The following is an 18,557-nucleotide window of genomic DNA, read 5'->3' on the forward strand; positions in this document are numbered from 1 at the left end:
ATTGGAGTGTAATTTTTTTCTCTCTTTTATTTGTGAGTCAAGCATAATGACTCACAAGCTCAAGAAGCTTGGGAAAAAAAGAAAAAAAAAATTAAACACTGCAACACACACCTTCGAAGACCCTTACTCTATGTGTCCCAGCTACCTATCTACATGATGAACATGACATTAACTATGTACTTTTCTGAGCCATGTTTAAAACCCATATAATGAAGGCTTCTTCCACCTCTTATATCCAAACCACATCAACAGACCTGACTACCTGAAACTCGGGAAACAGCTTAGAATTGTCTCTCATGGTTTAATTTTTGTTTCAGATGAGTAAAAAGTAAGAAAATAAGAGAATGGGAGCCCCATTTTTGGTAACACTAAAATGAATCACCATCTTTGCTCTAGAATTTTAGAAGACTAACATAAATAACAGGAGATAAAATAATAGGTATGTTTTTTTTAATGCAGTTACTTTATATCAACTTATTTTTCATCAGCAATACCGAAACTTTTAAGAGTATTTCTTGTTTTATAAACAGAGTTTGTTTATAGAAAGAATCAAAGGACATGTTACAACATGATATAATATGCAATATAACATGTAATGACATTCATTTGTTAATTTAGCTTCACAGACTGATTTTGCATAGAATTGTACTGCTGTGTGGTTACAGTTTTCCATTATAGATACAATTTGCTTTTAAGAAGAAGTGTAATTATTTCTAGGTTTTTTTTGCGGAAGATTGAGCGCTGAGTACTTTCACTTAATATTATGGTGAACACAATGAGCAGAGTTTCCCACAGGACATGCAGTTACGAGACTGTGGCTACACCACAGAGCTCTGCTGGGATGGCTGTGCTAGTTAATGGGTTGCTAAACCCCTCCCTAGCACCTTGCTGGCATCACGCTGCAGAACATCAGAGATTCCTCCCCACAGCACAAACCACAGCACTGGCTTAGGGCCCACCATCCCTGCACCCTGTGGGGCACTTACCCACCAGAACCAAGCTCACCAGAGCACACTGCGCTCCTTCTCTGATGGCAGCACCATGACAGAAAAGGCAGTCCTTGGAAACAACACTGTTTCCTACCTTTTACAATACTCCCAGAGTTGCTGAAATGTTTTTTTTTTGGTTTGGGTGTTTTTTTTTCATTGTTTGGTTTTTTCAATATGAAAGGAAGTTATAAAAAACTGCTAAGATTAGGATTTTGTTATGGCTTTTAGTCCTCTACTTTCATAGACATGAGATTTTCTACGAAGATACATTTGGTGACTCTGTTGGCCCCTGAAAATTTAAGATCTGTGCTCTACTTTAAAACTAAATTAGACTTTGAAAATTAGACATTTCTTAAAAAACTAAATTAGACTTTTCAGCTACCATTTTGAAATCTCTTTCTGTTTCAAAACATATTTCATTACCCAGCATAATCCACGTTATCCCCAAACTGGCACAGACTACTTTGATTTACGAAGTGACATTCTGACACTGACACAACTCTGTCTAACTCTCACGCACCTAATAATTCCATGACTTTTTTCTTTGTTATTACTATTGCTCTAAATACATGAAGGCTTACTGTGGGAAAGTAATTCTAAGTTTCAACAAGCTTAAAAACATACTGACTTATTCTTCTCTTCTGGACAAGGCTCTTCCAGATGTTCTAAACATCTAACATTACATTACAGATCGCCTACCTTGTCTCTATATCATCCAGCAAAGTGTCCTTTTGCTGTTATCGTCATCATCCTTTTCTGTCACCAGAACATCCTAAAAGAAATTTAGAGTAAGTGATTCCAAGACTTCTAAAGAGATGAATAAAGCTTTATCTTTACCTTTTCTTCTGGCGCCTAGGAGGTGTGCTTCTATGTACAGATATAGTACAGTGGCTGGGGAGAAAAATACTTAAACAAGTAAAACAGTCATATGACTAGACTTAAATATAAACTTGACCCCCTCAGAGCAGATTTCTGAAACTGGGCAGTGTAAAACATCTTTATTGAAATTATCATACTAATGTTAACAAATGTGAACAGATAAAAGCTAAATAGGTAGATAGACACATATGCGTATACATTACCATACATATATACTCACTTTACATCCACTCACCATTCCCTCTGCATAATGGAACACAGACACACTCTGGGACGAAGATGGTTCTGCAGCAGTGAACTATTCAGACTCTTACAATTCTGTCCTTTGCACCTCAAACAGAATCATGGTTTCTCACAGAAGACTTAACCTGTAAGATGTTTACAAAAGTGAAGAAACAGAAAAATTAAGCCATTTACCCATTTTTGATCAAAAAGCTAAAGCCAGAATATGAAATAGAAAAAAAGATACAAAGATTAGACTTTTTCCTCTGAGTTCTCAGTTTGTTTGTTTTTCAGAGAAGAAGAGCAAAATCCCAGGGTAGAACTCTGATCACTAAGCTATAGAAAAAGGAATACTATTCTTGTTTTCATTTAAAGGAGATAAATACTACTTTTGCTGAGACATTAGACAGACTCTCCCACACTTCCTACTTAAACAACATTTTAGAGGAAGGAATTGCTTTTGTTTTTTTCCCAGAGGTTCGAGGGTAATAAAAGTTCTATTTTTTCTCAGAATTGCAGTATTTTTGTAACCCGAGGGTTTCTGGTTTCACACTGAGATGGAAACACTTCATTTTTCTGTGAGAGAATAAAATCTGCTGACAGTATTTACCTCTCAAGCAGAATGAGAGCATCAAAATCTCACAAGAGATCTCTCCTGGAATTTCCTAGCTAACTTCATAGAGGGCTTTGGATATAGCGTCACATGAAATATTTGAAAAAAAAAAAATCCTGCTTTTCAAATGCTTTTTTTTTTTTTAAATGAAAGCCTTTATGGTTCTGCAGCTGTAAGTCTCCCTGCTCTGCCCACAACCCGCAACACTGCACAGCACTGTCAGGAAGCACCACCCAGGAACACGTCCCTCACAGTGTTAATTTGCCACCACAGCTGTGGAGGTGAGCTATACAGCTGCATTAGCAGAGTCAGGATGAAGTCTTTTATAAAATCCATTAAAAGCTACTTAAATACAGTAAGGGAAATGAAGGGAGGCTGGTTAACAAACCTCATGTGTGACTCTGAGCTCCTATCAGGAGTAAAATCAGTGAATCAGCAGGATTTACACTAATTTATAACCACCAAAACTAAATGCAAAACCAGTGCTCTGAGGATCAGCTCATGGATTCCATCCAAAATATGGCAGGGGCAGCCAATGTTTAAGAATAATTAATACAGGCATGGAGAAAAAAACCCACATTATTTACCATTTCTTATTGTGCTGTTTGTCCATGTGAATATACTGAGGCTCACTCTTCTCTCCCACCTGGTACAAAATGTTCTTACCTGGACTCTTGCTCAGGTGTCCTGGTGCCACAGATGACTATGCAAAGACATAGCTCTCTCCCACCAGTGAAACCAGAACCCCAGGAATGACAGCACTGGGAATGCTCTGGCCTTGTTAATGGCCAGTGAGCCTTCCTTTGCTGTACAAACAAAATGAAAATCAGGCCTTTACCAGAAACCTTACAATCTAAACAGAAAAAAAAAAAAGCAGAGTCAGCTCCTCTGGAGAAAGGGCCCCTTCTATTATGTGTTGGTATATAGGGAACATGTATTTTAATTCATTAGTATTTTAATATGCATTGGTTTGCCCAAATTGGGCAGCAATCTGGAGTTAGGCTTGCAGCTACTAATGCAACAATGTTAATAAAGAGCAAATCTCTACAATAATTATGATTAATAATTTCTTTCAAGGTAGCAGTCTGTTTCATCATCTTTAACAAAGTGGGTTTTTTTAATTTAAACAAAGCACATTGTCAACAAGCTAAATGTGTCAAATTGAACAGTTTAGTCTTCCTAGTATGTATACCCTCAAGTGTACTTTCACATCTGTTGTATATTCAGAGGGCGAAGGAATGTTGTGCTTTTCACAAACAGCTTTCCATAAATTTAAGCAGGCAAGCAGATAAACTGACACACAATTGCAATATCACAGTCCTGGAAGGAGTATCTGGTAGCATTATCACTAGTCGGTGAAAAAGTCTTCGATGGGGTTGTCTGGGATTATCTCTTTAAATCCTTGAGAGAGTGGGATTTGATGACACTTTGTCAGAGGGATTAAACCTCTCTTTTCTTAGTCCCCCTCTGCTGGGTGATTTCTTGTAAGTACATTTCAAAGGTATTTCCCTTGCAGACAGGCCACCTCACCTGGTGTTCTTCAGCACAGCTCTAGCACCATTGACATTCACAGCCTGGAGCTTGTTATACTGCCATGCACTACACAGCTGATGTTCTGCACCTGCGCCTCAGGCCAAAGAAGCAACAGTCTGGTCCACTGAGCTAAGGAAAAGATCTAGATGCTCATTTAGATGTAAAATGGGTTGTGACTAATGAAAGGCATGAAGATTAATTAGCTAAATCTAACTCATACTACTATTCCCGGATTTCCTGTAATTGCCAAAGGCAGAATAATCTCCAAATTTTCACAGTATTTTATTTTAATAAATTAGACTTATCGCTTCTTCTGCACAACCTCACAGCTGCTGCTATCAGTAAACACAGGGTCAGAAGGGTATTATTCAGTGAGAAAACAGTGAAAATATTACTTAATGAAACATTAAAAGTATTAATTGGAAATGGACAAAAAATATTTTGCTGGTAAAACTTCGATGAAAAAATGAATTTTTCAATAAAATGTAAAACTGTATTCAAATCCAAGTTCATTTTCATGTGTATATATAGACCTGTACATATGTATATGCATACATTAAAAAAAAATCACAGTTCCAAAACAAACAAGGCATAAGCTTGTTAATGAGTCTTCTTTTGTTGCTTGGGACAACAACATGGTAAAAAAAAAAAATCATTTCAATCATTAAACTTTTATTTGTTTCTTCAAGGAAATAACTGTAGAAAACCATGCATCTAAAACATATATAAAAAATTAAATTCTCTTTGTGGGGGTAACCACAAAGAGATCTTACTGATTCCCTCAATGTTTCCCATAATCAGAAAGAGGAAGATAAGAACTTGTTTTCATACGAAAGTTTGCAAGGACCCTCTCTACCATCTGGTCAATGCTCTTGCAAACAAATCATACCAATATAGTGTCTGTCAAGGGCGGCATTCAGCTCTAAATTCTTACACACATATTTTTGTGTCCGAGTGTTGTTGTCTGCTTGTGGTCTGGTCTAGAGATCTGTTTTCCCATCATAACTAGAGTAGGTCTGCTCAAAAAGTTCGATGGACTTTACGCAGAGATACAATTTAAAGGGTTTGGTTTGGCTATGTATTCACAGACACATAGAATCATTTGAAATACCTTCCAGTATCTCTCTGGCCCTCGGATGCCATTCCAGCAAGGCACAGGGCTCCCTTAAATCCTGAGTCACATTTGCGTATGTCCTACATGTCCTAGAAAGTTCCCGGTGAAAGGAAATGCCTACAGTGAGGGAACAGCATACGGGCCAATCATGGGAGCCAAGATACCAAACTCACATGCCCATGCAAAGTGTAGGTGTCTACAATTAGGAGTTTAATCCCATCCATGCACTGCTTCCTTATGTCAAATCAATGCAGCTGTATTTAACAACAGTATTCTCTCATAAGCCATTCTATGTGCCTCCCATTTCAATAACTAGGTTTATTTCTTGATCGAAGGACACTAATTTACTTTACTGTAAAGAAAAATATATTTCCCTAAGTCCTTTATAGCCAATTTTCATAGCACTTTTTTGTTTTAGTTCTCAAACTCTGATTATTTATCGTGAGAGATCATGGAGTTTGCAGCTAGATTCAGATGAGCATTTTCAGTAATCTTCCCAATTTGCCACTTTGCTACTGTTGAAAAATAGAGTTTCCTTCAGGCCAGCTGGCTTTAGGTGCTTGTAGAAAAGATTTTTTTTCCATAGCTCAATTTCAAAATAAAGGCTAAGACTGCTTTGACAGTGGAACTCCTGGATTTATATGAAAATTCTACTTTTCCTCTTTTAAGACAAGGGATGTTTATAGAATCAGAGGTTAATATCAGGAACAAATTCAAAGCACAGAGTGCCTGCAGATAGTGAATGCCTAAAGGCTCTAAAGCTAGAAACTATACAATTTTTTTTCTTTAAAAGGTAGTTTTCTGTGTTCTTCAGACAGATTTTCAAACAGCTATAGTAATATGTCTAAAGGCTTTAGTTTTACTGGCATGTGAAAAATCTGCAGGAATGCTCATGAGATGTTGGACAATAGGAAAAAAAAAAGAGCAAATAACACTGGTGGAAGGGGAAGTTAGCTGGTAGTCTCATAACTGGCATGCGCAGATTCTCATATGATCCAAGTGACTTTTTAAACAGAATTACATGTCTTCTGCCAAAAAATTAACAAACAGAAAATTTACAAGAATTTATACTATTCTAGTAAGTTATAATCCTAGTAGTACTGTATCATAGTGGTATTATACTATTTAGTATTTTTATATTATTGCATCAAAGTATAGACAAATTGTATCCTCATTGAACGAAGGACCAAAAATGCCTGCATCCAGTAAGGAGATTCCTCATAATATGAAATCTAAATAGCTGTAATACATGAAATCACCTGAAAATGAAATAAAGTCTGGTTTTACTTTATTTTGTCTATACCATAAGGATAAACAATTTTAATAAAGAGCATGTGTACTGGTCTACATGGAAGACCGGAGGGATATAAGAAATCAGATCTGGAAGAGAAAAATCACTGTTTAATTTATCTGTCCATAGACGTAACGCAAGCATGTCAGGAAGCACAGTGAGCACTGTGTACTTTATGCTGTGCTCTATCTGCAGCTTTGTTCAATATGCCTCCCTGAAATTCAATCTCAATTCAATCAATCTCGATTTGTGGAAACAAAAAATCCATAGAGAAATGACCTAATTGGTATCTCAATATCTCATTTCATTTTTTTTTTAACTGGTTTCTTGGATTTGGACTTTTTTAATTTTAGGTACTTGCTATGTAAGAAAATAAAGCCTCCAAATTCATGAAGTTATTTTTCTAAAAACGCGAAGCTTAACAATTGTATATGTTAGCTTTCTTCCTTTTTTTCTTCCTGTCACTGACCGTATAGATATTCCACAGATGTTCACACTGTCTGGGGTTTTTTTAGAAGCAGAAAGGTTAGCAGATTACTTGTTAATTTTGTTTAAGAAAGATGAGCTTCTCTAGTAATCACTTGATTCCAACAGCTGTTGAAATAATAATTATTTTACATCCCAAATGACTACTCACAACAAAATCATGAAAAGGAACAGCAATAAATGCTCTTTTCAGAGCTTTTAACAGAAGTACTTACACATGGCTAGAGGATACCTGCCTGAGCAGATATTCAAAATTTAATCTGGCGACACAAAAGCAGGACCAGCTGATTTGACCACTGCTTAACTTGATCTTCTGTTTAATTTGATTAGAGGCCAATGTGTTTTCAGCTTAAAATAATTCAAGAAGCGTTTGTTTTTAGCTGTACATCGGGACAAGGTTATAAGAATTAAGGAAACTGCATTTTCAGGAAGTAAGAAGCTTAGTAATGAGTAGGTTATTTTGGGAAGAAATATTAAACTCCATCATGGTGAAAGGACATTTAGAAATCTGAGACATCTCTAATGTGTACAAGGCTATGCAGTTCCCATCACAGAAATCTGAGTTATTTTACTGTGTGGATGGTGAAAGTATCAGGTGTGTCAAGTTTGCTGTGTGGCTGCAGCAAGGAAAAGTGGAAGAGAAAACTAGTATTCCCTTGGGAAAGATAAAGAGCAAGATGAAGACTATAAGCACTCTTCATTCGCATCAGTAGGCAGTACTGTGTAGGCAGTATTACAGAGTCCAGTAAGAATATGGAGTGTCTCATGTTTCAGTTGTTCTGCCCACATTCAACTACCCCGTAAATGTTCATCTTCATCTCTGTGTATTGGCAAGTCCTCTGTAAGCTCCTCTCTCGGACAAGAGAGCATTCCCCTCCTCACAGTCACAGAACAGCTGATGTGTGAGGGAACTTCTGGAAGTCAGCTACTCCAAATCCCTGCTCAAAGCAGGGTTATCTATGGTCTTCGTTACTGCAAGGGCTCCTTGTTGTGTTATGGTCAATTTGGTGGCAAACGGGACCTCCTGATCCTCTTCTCCAAGCTGCCTCCCAGCTAGTCAGCCCCCAGCCTATACTTAACCTGGGGTAATTCCTCCACAGGGGTCATAGTTGGCATTTCCCTGTGTCGAACTCCATGAGGTTCCTGTTGGTCCATTTCTCCAGCCTGTTGAGGATGCTCTGAATGGCAGCACATTCATTTGGTGAATCAAGTACTTTTCCCAGTTTCGTATAATCTGTGAACCTGTTGAGGGTACGTTCTTCATTAAAATATTAAGTATTGGTCCCAGTAATGACCGGTATCCAGATGGACTTTTTGCCATTGATCACAACCCTTTGAGCTCACTTGCTCAGTCATATTTCTGATCCATCTCACTGTCCTTATAAAGCCCATACTTCAACAGCTTGTCTATGAGGATATTGTAGATCACAGTATTGAAAGCCTTGATTAAGCCAAGATAAACAGCATTTACAGGCCTTACTTCATCCATCTCATCAGTCACCTCATCACAGAAAGTTATTGGGTTGGTCAAGCATAATCTTTCCTTTGGAAATCCATTCTGACTACTCTTATTAATATTGTTTTGCTTAATACACTTGGAGAACGCTTCTAGGAGGATTTTCTCCATCACTTTTCCAGAGATTAAGATGATGCTGACCAGCCTGTAGTTTCCCTGATCCTAGTCCTTGCACATCTTAAAGACACGACTGACATTTTCTTTCGGTCACTGCTTAGGAACACCCTTGTCCCTGAAATCCCTGTGACCTTCCATATTTAATGAGAAGTATACTCACAATGACATCAGCCAGATTCCTCAGCAGTCATATGTGCAATATATACATAAATTTAAGACAAGAACCTTAGTCTCTTTGGTCCAAGTCTGGCAAAATAATAAGGAGCAGAATAAGGGCTTTAAAATAAAAGCATAGAAAGCCTTATGCCACTGACCAGTAAATACAGTATTACCAAAAAGTTATTATAAATGGGTTTTTAGATATAGAGATAAGATGAAAATGTCTTTCCATGGAATCTAACTTATACCAAAATAACACGACTACAATTTGCCAAATTTATTCAAGGAGAAAGTATGATTCATCTCACTTTAGGTCATTTGTCTGAGTATTGCTGGGGAGTCCAAACTGTAAGGGGTTTTGAGAGGTGCCATGTAGACTGCACCAGTCGAGTTTACCTTCCTCAGCTCTCTTTTGCAAATGATTCTGCTTGGGAGTTTATTTCTGCCTAGGACTCTGTGGGCCACTAACGGAGTTGTTCTATTGTCAGTGTCACCAAAGGAAGATGGCCAAAGCAGATCTTAGCAGGACTACAGAGGAAAGGAAATAATTCCGGGGGTAAGTGGGAGTGGTGAATGATAGAAAATGTAATGTAAATGTGTTCAGACACTGTTCTACAGGACTAGGCAACTATCTTGATTTGCCTTATGAGAGTCGCAACTTTCAGAGCTGATAAGTACTTTAAATGCTTGAAGATGCCATCTATTCTGATAGAAACTGGAAACTCTTCCTGTGTCTGTCATAATGAACAGCATTGAAATCTTATTATATATTCTTACAATTTTACTTTGTATTTTCAAAACTGAGAAAATATTAATTTATTTGGGATTAATAAACCTTTCAAACGGGCTTTCTGACATGCATATTTTGAATGTAACTCCATGTACAGTATGAAACAATGTTCTGGACAAATATATCATGTATGACTTCCAGAAAAAACACTTTCAAAGCTTGTATTATTAAAAAAAAAAATTCAGGGCAAAGTGGATGGAGTTAGAGCAAAGAAGCAAGAACAGAAAGAAGCAGCATTGTGTGGTTGAGTGAGGAAAAGATATGTTGTATGAAAATGTTTTCCCTTGTATTTTGAACAAGGCACATACATTGGATTAATTTGCCAGTCTGTCAACAGCATAATGGATAAAACTGGATCCCTGCTCAGGGATCCAGAAAAAAATCAGTCTCTGACACCTTCAAGAAACCTCTCAAATCACACGTATAGAAAAGCACTTGGAAGTCTACAGGCAATGAAGGTTATTTAAATGCAAACTATTAATTTTAGCTGTAGTATAAGTAGCAACGTGAGAATAGTGTACTTATATCCATATATTTCATATGTTATCTGTCCTTTTGTAGCACCTCTGTTTCAAATGGTAGTGAACAAGAATCAAGTGTTTTGCACCTGGTTGATTAACCAAAAAAGCCTAGAATTTCACTATGTAATATTACTTCTCACACTTATTTTCTCAGTTATATCTCAAAATATCTTACTTCTTTGTCACTATTTACACAGAGAATTCTATCATTCTTTCTCAATGTTTGTCCAGAGGATTGAGTAGTGCTATAATCTTTGTTCAAACCCTGCCTTTGTGATGTCTTTGACAAATGACTTAAAATAAGTTTTCAAGTATAATTTTCACTTGTGCGTGTGTGGGCCCTAAGTTATTGCATGCTGTCTTGTTGAAATCTGGGAACAAAAAAGTGAAAGTGAGAGACACTGGGTTGCAGAAATCAGAATATAATCATCCTAGTTCTCTAGACCAGGATGCTCTAGGCAGGGGAGACTCTTACACTGGAGACAGTATCATCCATCCTCACCAAAACTTCAGACATTTCCTAAAAATCTTTCTGGGTAATATTTCCCTCCTGCTCACTAGCACCGAGCCTGTCCTCAGGGCACACTGAGACAGGAATTATAAGCTGGAACAGGAATTACACAGGAGAACCAGAAGTACACTGTGTCTGCACAGTGGTCCTCAGCTGGAAAGTTTTGATTTTCACTGAAGTTCCAGGATGACTGTGGAGGACTTCAGGTCCTTTAGACAGCAGTTAGGCAGACTGTCTCTTCCCTTAAGCGCCATTCCATCTTAGAGAATGGGCCAAAGACACTGACCCGCCTCAGGCATTTCTTTTCTGTAGTACAGAAGATGCTGAAATGGCTGTGCTGGCTGTGACTCTTCTGAGAGAAGGAGTTTATTAGCTTCACTATGGTGCCATACAGACACAGCAATATTGCTTTCAGGCCTGAAGGAGTCTGCTTGTGGCCTCTCTGCATGTAACGTGAGTTGTCTGAACCCAACTGTTCCTTATGTTTGCTATATCCAAGTGGAAGGCTCTGCTTCAGAAAAAGATATTTAATTCTTTGCAGATCAGGATCTGCTGCCACAATAGGAGCCTTTGAGCATACACCAGCAGCCTGGTATAATACACTAAACATGCATGCCATTAAGTATGAACACTGATTCATACACTATGGATGCAAATAGCACGTGCAGTCTACAGGCTAAAAGTATATATGTTTTATGAAGCAATTTCATCCACTGTTCATTAAGAAAGCCATCACCATGGTAACTTATACATTACAAGTTGCTACTACTGTCTCTAAGATCTTTAAGCACATAGCAACAAGAAAATACTGCTGGAACATCTACATTTTAGTAATTTTTGAAAGTTATAAATAAGGTTTACTAATCACATTACAAGTATTAGAAACAAGGCATGGGTATGATACCCAGCTGGCATAAATCAAAATCACATTAATTTATAGATTTAATGATCTTACATCAAATTATGCTAGTTAAAGATAGCCTATTGTCATGTTTTTCTTCTTGCCTTTATATTTCTTCTTCACCTTTTCATGTTAGCTATCTTTTAAGAAATGGTTGGTAATATGAACATTCTGAAGAGGAAACACTTCATGCAACTTGCACTAAGTAATAAGGTACATGTGGAACAGCTGTGGAGAATCAAGTGGTCTTCAAAGATACATGGAGGCATTTGCTCTGACTCTGTTGCTCAAGCCTTCACAGGTGTCTTGATTTCCAGATGCAATTTCCCCAATGATGTGATTTACATTACAGTAACTTCATCTGGTTTTATCACAGGGAGACTCAGTGAAAAAGAGTTTCTCCTAGGGCTGTGCTAAATGAAGAGGAGCACAGACACATAAAGGTGACCCAAAGTCATAAGGAATTTTTATCAGGAGATTTGTGATAGCAGAATGGTGAAGTAAAAAGAAGATGGTATGATATCTGCATTAGCTTTTCGATGTGTGGCTGTAAGAACCAAGACATGGCAAAAACTGCAGGCTTTCATGCTCATAGAAGTGATCTGCTCTTTGTAAATTAAGGGGAATGGTCATCTCTCACTTTCCCTGTGGTTTTGCTTGGCAAAATGGAAGACTTGGCTAACATTTTTTATAGGGACATCCATACATGCACAAATTTCTCCCTCCTCACTGACTGAACAAAATGTTCTTGGCTAGACCTGATAGAAGACTTTCCATTTATATTTTGTGGGTATTGAGTTTTCTAATGATTTGATTGTGGAGGTTTCAGGTCAGAATACTGCTTTACCCCAAAATATTTTTTTTAGAAAAATGCTTCAGTTCAAAGACCCTTGATTTTCTTCCCCAAATCTGGGATAAAATAACGTAAAATTCATCTATATAACAAACACGCTTTTTTGGTTGGTTGGTTGGGTTTTTTTGTGTGTGTGTGTGTGTGTGTGCTGGCCATGGGAAACTGCTCATGTAGACTTGTTTTCTGTAGTTAGTACAGTGAGCTATCTTGCTAGTCATCTATACAACCATAGTATGCTCATCCTAGGACAAAAACCAGACTATTCTTTATTTAGAAAATAGATTGATGTAATCTCAAATAATAGATTTAAATTAGATAAAAGTTAAAAATAATCGGTTATGACGTTTAGGAAAATAATTTATATCCAAAATGTGTGAATGCCATTGATGTGCCACAACCTTTTCAATTCAGTTCTTCAGACATCAACAAGATACTATTATTAACATTCAAAAATACTGCAACACGACAAAATCTATTAGTAAGTTCCAGTTCAGCAGTAAGCACTGTCATAAAAAGTAAAATCCCTATATAAAACAGGTTTTCACTTTTTGCAGCAGGAGCATTACTCCCTTCCGTCTTGGAGCATTTTGGCAAAGATGACACTTTAGAGCTTTGGTTCTCTTTGCAGTCATGGACTACAAAGACTGTAAGTGGTGCTGCTGCATCAGTGGCTTTCAATCGCATGCCCTGCCTGAAGGCTGCTGTCTGTATATCACCATGTTTCTTGCAAAGTTTTGTGTCCTCTGCTCTTGCCATATGACAAATACGATCCTCTGCATGAGAACTGCCTTCATGCACTTCATTGCCACTGGTCCTCACAAACCCTCGTGCTTTAATGTCAGTGTATTTTACCATATACCTGATGACAGAAGAATTATACTTTATGTTTATTGAATAACACCTTTACTTTGACAATTCCTTGTAAGGTTAACATGTTTATTGACTTGAATTTTCTGCTTTGCTTGAGGCTCAGTCCTCCACATGTGGGTCCACACCTCTGACTGTCTAGATCTTAGTAAATTTTGTCAGAATTTCATGGAATGAGCCCAGCATCTCACAGATAATGCTCAATTTTAGATTTCATCTTAGTACATCAATGCACTGAAGTTGAAAAGATATTTTCATGTCATAATCACACATTTTCTTTTTTGTTTTTCCCTTCAAATTATCCCTTGCTTTATTTCAGAACTGCAAACGTGAAGATCATTTCTAACTTCGGAAACAGGAGGGAACAATGCAACTAGGCAAATGTTTGAATAGCTAGTCACAGGGATATTTAAAGGTAGTGGAAAATGTCAAGACTGTAAATTTAACTTTGACTCTAGTGGGAGGCTCAGAAATGTTAAAGCGTAACTTGTTCAAGAGGGCGAGTTCCTGACAACGCACAGCTATCATGCCTAATCAAAGTTAAGCCTCCATTGTGTGAACATGCTCAGCTTGACAGAACATTATGTTGTTTTTCTTTAAAATGATACCCCACCAATAATTTCCACCGTCAAATGAGAAAATATATATATTTTAAAAGAATACATTGTAGGATTTTATTTTATTTTTAATGTTTTCATTTGACCTGTGGCTTAAATATAGATTTTTAATGAGATACAAAGCTGCTGGCAGAAATCTCCTTAACAATGGGTGAACCTCAGGATCTTCAGAGGTTTGGGCTCATTTCTGATGAACAATTAAAATGTTAGGTGTTTAGTCAAACCCTAATTTGAATTCTCTAAACAACGTGCAGATCTACTTCAGTAGCTTCAAACTTTATACAAGTTCCTGATATTCTTTGAATATTTCAGGTGACCTGAAAGTTACAATGTAAATGTTTTATATTAGACTTCTGTGTGTCTAAATGAACTACTGTTATAATCTGATCTAAACATCTTTTTATTCAGGGTACCCAGTTATGGTTAGGTTTTTTTTCTCTTTAAAGAAGTAAAGGCATGTGGATCCTACCTATTTTAGGATGGTTGAAGAGGTTGCCTCCTTTTGCCCAGCTATCCTGACGGGTTTATTGCCCATACTTTAGAGGCAGCTAAAAATGTGGTGAGTCTTCAGTCTATGGACCAACTAAAAGAGTTCAGTCACTTTGGGTTATTCTCTTAATAAAGGATTTTGTAAGTCCCCTTCAGAAGCTTTCGACTCTCCCTGTACATCACTCAGTGCCCTAAACTCCTCATACAGATCTCTGAATCCTGCTGCTGCAGAACCTGTTTGTAGGTTTAATAGTACGTGCAACCATGCAAAAAGTCTGTATAGCAGTGGATGATGCTGAGACCTTCATGATAACGATGTATCATCATATCCCCAGGTGCTACAACACCATTAAGGGCTATGGACAAGAATCACTGAAATACCAGGGGAGTACAAGAGGGAGCACAAGTCTGTCAGTAAGAGCAGGGAGCTGATCTAATTTTCCTTGGGGACTGGTACCTACCGCTAGAGGAATTCCTGAAACTTTCAGATCCTTGCTGGCAGTACCAGTGAGGAAATGCTTCTCTACTTCAGTAATTTGCTGGGACTAGGGAGATGAGGATGTGACTTGCCTTCAGTCTCTCCCCCTCACTTCTGCTGGTGGGGGAGGAGAGACCAGCCAGGGGGCTCTGTGCCATTTCTGGACAAGGGGTGGCAGGATGTGACAGGGACAGGGTGACAGGGACACACTGAGCCTGGGTGGTAAAAGGTAAGGGATATGGTGATGTACACAAAACTAAAAACGCAGGTAGTGAAATGTAACACTGGCACTTAATAACGGTATCAGATGCACAGTATTGCTAACCCAGCTGTATGCTGCTAGATTGCTATAGTGCTCATCATTAAATCTGAGATGTGAGAAAGAAAAGGATCTCAAGTATCATCCACCTTTAGGATGTGCCTTGACATTAGAAAGTACCGATTTAAAGTTTTAAGAAAAAAAATGCTTATTTCATCCAAAAGATTTTATTGTGATGTAATCATTGTACACTGTCTGTAAGCTACCATCCCTTTTTGAAATATTTTGAAGGAAAGCTATGTCCCAGGCTTCGCTGGATGTGGATTCAGCAGCCTACACCTGGCATTATGCTTCTGTCTGTTCAGCACATGCTGGATAAAGTATCTTCTGGCAAGTTTTACCCAGTGGTAACCAAAAACCATAGAAAGAAGGCAATCAGTATTTTTCCATGGCTACAGTCTGTTTCTAAGGTCACTAGCATTGTTACTGAGATCTGGTGACAAGCTGAAGTAATTGGTTCCACTCTCCTATTTAATATGCATTGGTATATCACAGGAGGCATTCAGCTTCTATGTGTGGCCAAAACTTGCCACCCTTTGTCTTGCTGAACAGAACCCTTCTCTATAATGAAATCTTTTGACTTTATCTAGAGCTGAAATTAAAATGCGGTAGATAAACATTGTATTAGTTACTGAAAGCATTATAGTTTCTTGATAGCTGGCTTTTAAGACTGGTATAGTGCATACATTGGGATAGTTATGTATTCTGGTACAGGCAATTAATAATATCTCAGCAAAACTGCAAAGTTCTGTACATAAATGACTTCAAGTGCAGTGTAAATAACTGCAATGTGTAACTACATTTAAAATGTTTTTTTAGGAATATGAAAGAAAAAGATACTAAAAAACAGTACAACTGGGATTAACCTCCCTGCTGTAATAAACATTAGTAATTAGTTAGATACATTACAGCTACATGAACTGCAATAACTGTCATTACAGAATAGTTGGATTTATAGGATTATAAAGTGTGATTGCTTCTTGCCTTATCCTAACTCATGACCTGTCATATAACTTGAAATGACTTCAAAAGAAGCAAGATTAAATTTTATGGACCTAGAATCTATTGAAGTAGATGGAAATCTCTGTTATTTCAATAAGCTTTAGAGTGGGATATATAGATAAAACTATACTATGAGGAGTAATAATTAAGTCCTCTGAAAAAAGTCTGAGTTATTTCCTGCATTCCTACCTAATACTCCACTGTTAAAGTGATTTGGACAAACAGAAGGAGTCAAGAAGCGGGAGAGGGAGAGGAAGGTTTGGGAAGATTATCCCCTTTTGGAACTATTGAGAATTAGGACCTAGTCCAGGCACAGATGTAGACACCTTGTCCTCCCATCTTGTTTTCCCTACCAGACTAAGCCTGTGGTTCTGTTATTAGTAAGGTTTCCAAATGCTTTGCTGTGATGTCAATTAGAAATGCTATTGCTATACAAACATATGCTATACTCTTTTTTTTGTTGTTGTTGTTATTTTTTTCCTGTGTATTTTAGTAGTTTCGTGCTATGTTTGATGAGGAACTAGAAAGTATAAAGCCAACTAAACTGTTGATTTTGTGGATCTTGGATAACAAACGGGATCAATGCTTACTAATTTCATTGTCTGCAGAAGGCAGTGGCTCTGTAGTCTCTTCTGGAAACGCTTCTAAGATAAATTACAAGACAACTACAATTCAGAAGATTTAAAGGGAAGAACTATGAACTTCACTATTTTTAAAGATAATTAGGATAAAGATATATGCTGATGTGACAAGGGAAACATCTGCCAGATACAAAAGTTTGCTGGATTTAAAGAGGCGACAGAAAAACAAATAAAAAGAACGAAATATTAGATGTGGGATTCCAGATCCAGCAACTTTAATCATCACAGTAGGAAATCAAACAAGAAAATTTAATGAACCAGAGTTGGCAGAGAAATTTCTTAATAACTTGGACGGAAGAGACATCAGTGATTTTGTAACTTGTGGCACTGGCCTGTCAGTTACAGAGTGCATTTGAGTGAATTTAATGGATTTGGAACAAAGCATGTGTTACAAAGCTTTATGTAAATTGCAAAATTGCAATCCTGTAAATATGTTGGAAAATTTAAGCTTCTGTTTTCTTCTTCTTCGTCTTCTTTTTCCTTTGTTGTTGTTGTTGTTATTGTTTGGGGGTTTTTTGTGTTGTTTTTTTGTTGGTACTGATGGTGGGGTTTGTTTGTTTGTTTTGGTTGCTTCCTGTGAGAGTTCTTGCCTTTTTTTTTTTTTTGCTTGTCTATTTGTTTGGTTTTTAATACCAGATATCTGAATTCATTCAGGTTAAAATTTCCCTTCCAGCCATATTTGATTCCTGTTTGTTTTACTAGGTCTCTATTAAAAGCATAATAAATAACAACTCAGCTGAGCAACATAAAATAATTACACGGGGCTTATGGAAGCAGAAAGCTATTCGCTAGAACTGCCTGCTACCTTTGGTGTAAAGAAATACCTCTAGGAGAAAATTCAAGAATCTAGTTTATAGCATGAAATGGCATATCTCTTGTGTACCACAAAAAGTACTAAAGAAAGTCCCAGTCTGCCTGTCCTTGACCTAAAAGCAGTGTGAGGTACTATGGAGAGTTCTTTGGCATCACACTGTCCAGCACTCCAGTGATACAGCACTTCACATTTACTCTGCTTCCAGGGATTTCTGTGATTCCCTGAGTGCAGAAGTTGCTTAGCTTAGGAACTGGACAGAGTTGTGACCACCAGAGGAAGGAGGTACTGAAAGATCTTTTGCATAGAAGTAATAGACTTCACAGCAGTAGTTAAGGAGGCTTCATTGTGGTCATCTCCATCTCTAATCTTTGCTGGTGAATTCAATTTGAACAAGCACTTGGAGAATTTAATGTTGTAATGCTTCAGAAATTAAATACTTCAGCATTTCCAAAATGTAACGTTCCCCTTTTTGCATACCTACTGTTCACCAAACCCTTTCATCTCCTGAGGAACTTTGATGCAGATGCAGACGTCCTAGCTCTGTTGATGTCTTTAACTAAGGGGAAGCCAAGAAATCAGATGGAGTTTACTACTTATAACAAACATCTGGTGCTCTGCAACCTGCTGGACATGATAAACATGAGAGTAAGCCCTGTTGCTACAGCATACACCTTCCTAAGATAAATCTTCATATGTGTCTGCTGGACGTTGACAGATGACCTTTTGTCTTTCATGTCTGAGCACTCACACAGTGCTCAGCTGTCTTTCCTGCTCCCATGCCAAGGACTCCTTGCAGCAGCAGAGGCAGAACAGAATGCATGTCTGTCCCTTACTC

This window comes from Caloenas nicobarica, chromosome 1 (assembly GCF_036013445.1).
Source record: "Caloenas nicobarica isolate bCalNic1 chromosome 1, bCalNic1.hap1, whole genome shotgun sequence".
Taxonomy (NCBI): Eukaryota; Metazoa; Chordata; class Aves; order Columbiformes; family Columbidae; genus Caloenas; species Caloenas nicobarica.